Consider the following 4,402-nt stretch of genomic DNA (forward strand, 5'->3'; position numbering starts at 1 on the left):
GAGGCCGCGTCCGCCTTAGCGTGCTCCTCCGGGGGCGCGCGGGTGCGCGGATTCTCTTCGGCCGCCATTCAACGATCAACTCAGAACTGGCACGGACTGGGGGAATCCGACTGTCTAATTAAAACAAAGCATTGCGATGGCCCTAGCGGGTGTTGACGCAATGTGATTTCTGCCCAGTGCTCTGAATGTCAACGTGAAGAAATTCAAGCAAGCGCGGGTAAACGGCGGGAGTAACTATGACTGAGGCGGGGCAGGCTCCTCACCCTGTTGCAGCTCGAGACCACCACCACCGACGCAGACCTGGGGGAGGCACGACACGAAGTGGCGGCGCTTGAACGACACCTCACGTGGGAGGGCCATCTGCTGCCAACGGCTGCAAAAGTTGGTGAGATGTGGGCGGCGCGCCTGCATATTTCCTTCGACGGGGCAGCTCTCTCGTCGTCAGCCAGGACATCAGGCCAACATAGCTGGGTCGAGGACACCAGTCGCTTCCTGTCTGGCCGTGACTACGTCGCGTGCATCCGCACGCGCATTAACGCTATACCATCTAAGGCGCGCAGGAGTCGCGGCCGAGACAGGGAGAAGATGTGTCGCGCAAGATGCAACGCCGTCGAGACCGCGAACCACGTCGTCCAGGGCTGCGGGCTGACCAGCCGAGCCCGGGTGCGACGACACGACGCGGTTGTGAAATACGTCGCGCGCGGGCTGGCTCAACGAGGGTTCGACGTGTCTGTCGAGCCACACCTTCGAACACCAGAGGGAGTCCGCAAGCCCGACGTTGTGGCGTCTAAGGACGGCGTGGTGCATGTCATCGACGCACAAATCGTCGGCGACCATCTTGACACCGACTGGTGTCACCGGCAGAAGGCGGCGAAATACGACGTCCCGTCGGTGCGGCAAGCCGTCGGCGCTCTCCGACCTGCAGCCAGCAGCATACAGTTTAGAACAGTGACCCTGAACTGGAGGGGGACTTGGGCACCTACATCAGCCCGCCAGCTCCTACTACTTGGCTTCCGCAGGCGGGAGTTAAGCACCATCAGCACGCGGGTGCTCTGTGGAACGACATGGATCTTCGGCCTGTTCGAAAATATGACGTCGAACAGGCCGAAGTACAGGGAGGGCGTAGGCTAGTTAGTTGGTTAGATTTAGGTTAGTTTGCCCCGACTCCCGGGGCTTCAATATCGGGAGCAATTCCGTTCTTTATTCATTTCTTGTATGTTTAATTGTTTATACTGTGTTTAATATTAAGGTATAAGCGGTTACACAACATCGGTAACCGGCGCCCTTGTGAGCTCCTCTCGGGGAGCAAGGCGCAATAGTTTAAGAGTGTGTTATTACCTTGTGTTATTCACTGTATTTGTGAATAAAGACGGCTTTATAGCCAAATGCCTCGTCATCTAATTAGTGACGCGCATGAATGGATTAACGAGATTCCCGCTGTCCCTATCTACTATGGGAAATCGGTCTGCGTGGCGCCACCCGGGGAAGGTGTGTTGCCTTCCATAACTGGGTTAAAACCGCCAGGAGACCCTCTGATTCCCTGAATTCGACGATCGCATCAGGGCTCGGAGGAACCTGAGTGGGGCGGGGACCGTAACGTCCAATCCCGTGGCCTTGTCGTGGCCCCATAGCTCAGTAACCCCCTTGATGGGGTGAAGCTAACACGGGATGGGCCGTCCATGCATGACGTTAAAAAGCTAGCCCTTAACTGGGTGCAACCCACACTGGTCCGCACTGGCCCACCGTGAATTATCAAAAGCGGTGGGTGAGACATGGTCGGTCATGATCCCCCGGTACGTGTGGAGACCCTCCGGGGAACGTAACTCGGGTTTGAGTGCCGCACCGTCTCGTTGATGTCAAACTCCACGTATAAGACCCGGACTGACTCCTTTAACACCTTCCGGGCTGCGTTGATAGGTGTGGGTTGTCGTTGTGTCAAGGCAGGACGTAAAACTCCCGTCCTGGCAGGACGTTAAATGCCCCCAACCCAAGCGAAAGCAAAGGGTGCATGGCGCAGGGGGAGCTGCGTTACGAGAGACACGACACCGGTCTCTCCTGAGTTGAGCGCGGTGGCTGGGCGAGGGTATGAGGGTAAGTCTCACGACGATCCCGGAACCCTGCAGTCTGGCTGCTGCAGTTCCTCACGTCTTGGACGACGTTAAATGTCCCCCAACCCAAAGCGAAAGCAAAGGGTGCGTGGCGCAGGGGAAGCTGCGCTAGAAGGGACACAACATCTGTCCCTGCACAGGGCACGACAACACCGGTGCCCTGTCTTCCTACGGTCACATTTGCTGGGGAGGGATCGCGGCCTGAGCCGGCAAAGGCTCATCGCCGTGAACGGGATGTCCCGGACACGTTCCGCCAAGCCAGGGCATGGTGACATGTCCCTGGCTAGGTTAGATGGGGCCAGACCCCCGAACGTCTGGGGGACCGACCCAGCACCTGGGTAGGGCTGGGTCCTTGGCCTGATGGTGGAAACTCGGCCTATTAGGGGGCGAAGGCCGAGAGGTGAATCCGCCTCTCCGGAATGCGGTGGGCATTTGCCGGGGAGGGACGGGTGAAATCTCCAGTGATGTGATCGTGGAAGGGGACTAGTACGCTGGAAACGGCGCGCTAAACCCAGCAGCTCATAAGGCTCTTGGTCAGGGGGCGGGACTGGTGAGCGAGCTGCAGATAGCCTCCCCCCATGCCAGAGAGGCCGGTCCGGGGAAAGAGACGGGCCTCCACACTTTGTCACTCTTCTGGAATAATGGCTGAAAATATGGAGAGTGATTATGCGCATGCGGAGCCAGACGCTCCAATAGGAGAATTTGATGAGATGAGTGTCGCGGAGCGACACGCGTATTTCCTGCGTCTTTTCGACAGAAGCGTTAAGCATGGGAAGATTAATGCAGAGCAGATTAGAGCCATTAAGGAGAATATAGCCACCTGGGCTCTGGCTCATGCTAGGCTCGAAGGTCAGTATGCCGAAGTAAAAGAAGAAAATGAAAGGATGAGAAAAGAACAACAACAACAACAACAACCTAAGAAGTCATATGCTGCAGCTGCAGCTTTGCCAGTACAGCCGAAACGGACTGTACAAGAAACAATAAAAATTAATTTAGAAAAAACCGTTCCCACAGTATTTGTGAAACCAAAGAAAGGTGAAGACGTACGGAAGGTAAAAGAAAGATTTGAAAAGAGTGTGAATCCCCGGATTGATAAAATAAAAATAAATCAAGTTAGGACAACTAAAAACATACTGATAGTGGAACTAGCCTCTCCTGAGGATAGTGAAAAATTAATAAATAACCCAAAAGTGAAGGAGAACTTTACATGTGAAAAACCGAGAAAACGAAGACCCCTTATGATGTTATATGATGTCCCCTCGTATATGACAGTTGACGATGTCACGGACTGTGTATACGAACAGAATTTTGAAGACAAAATGACTCGAGAAGAGTTCCTGGAAAAATTCAAGCCAAGATTTAAGGCAGGCCCGCGAGACAGATCAACTGTACACCACGCGGTAGAGATAGCCCCCGACCTCAGAAAAGAAATAATTAAGACGAACAGACTGTACATAGGGTACAATGCGATACCCACGAAGGATTATACGGCACTGGCCAAATGTTCCAAGTGCCAGGATTATGGCCATGTGGCAAAATACTGCACATTTGAAGCACCAGTATGCCACAACTGTGGAGAGGACGGTCATGACAAAAGGAATTGTAAACAAACACCTGTCTGCATCCCCTGTAAATACAGGAAGAGAACCTGTCACACTCCAGGGAAGGAGTGCCTAACGTATAAATTACTGATCCAAAGACTGATACAAAGAACCGATTATGGCGACTAGCTATAACATAACAAAACACAAATCACCAAGTAAGTCGCTAAGGGATGCGAATAGGTGGAGAAAATTAAGATTATCTCATCTGTCCTTGGACGATTGTACTGGGGTGGAGGGGAGGTCTTATACTGTTACAGGTGCACCAGAGCAGCGCGAGATGGCGGCTTCCTCCTCCCGGGCGGGGTCTGTCCTGGTCCTCGGGAAGGGGCAACTGGTGACGGCGGCTGCCGAGGCGACGGAGGGAAGTGTGTGCACACTCCCAACTCCACCGGTGCAGCTGCTGACGCCGGACCCCTCCTGCCGGGCCGAGACCGCCCCGGCTGCTGGGGGATGCCCGCCGCCTACGGCGACCACAGAGGCGAAAGAGGGGAGTATTTATACTCTCCCAGTTCCATTGGTGCAGCCAGAAATGACGGAAGCCTCCTGCCAAGCCGGGTCCTTCCTGGCGGCCAGCAGGCGGCCTCCAACCAAAATGGCCGAGGAGGTGGAGGAGGGGAGTACTTATACACTCCCAGTCCCACCAGTGCGGCCACCGACAGCCGACTTCTCCTGCCAAGCCGGGTCCTTCCT

At 54.7% G+C, this 4,402-nt stretch overlaps 1 pseudogene; it reads left to right on the forward strand.

Moving 5' to 3' along the window:
* The window catches only part of LOC124772626, a 4,105-nt pseudogene extending 2,634 nt beyond the window's left edge, over positions 1-1,471 (forward strand).
* Positions 1,472-4,402: the final 2,931 nt, after the last annotated feature.

This window comes from Schistocerca piceifrons, unplaced genomic scaffold (genome assembly GCF_021461385.2).
Source record: "Schistocerca piceifrons isolate TAMUIC-IGC-003096 unplaced genomic scaffold, iqSchPice1.1 HiC_scaffold_943, whole genome shotgun sequence".
Lineage (NCBI taxonomy): Eukaryota > Metazoa > Arthropoda > Insecta > Orthoptera > Acrididae > Schistocerca > Schistocerca piceifrons.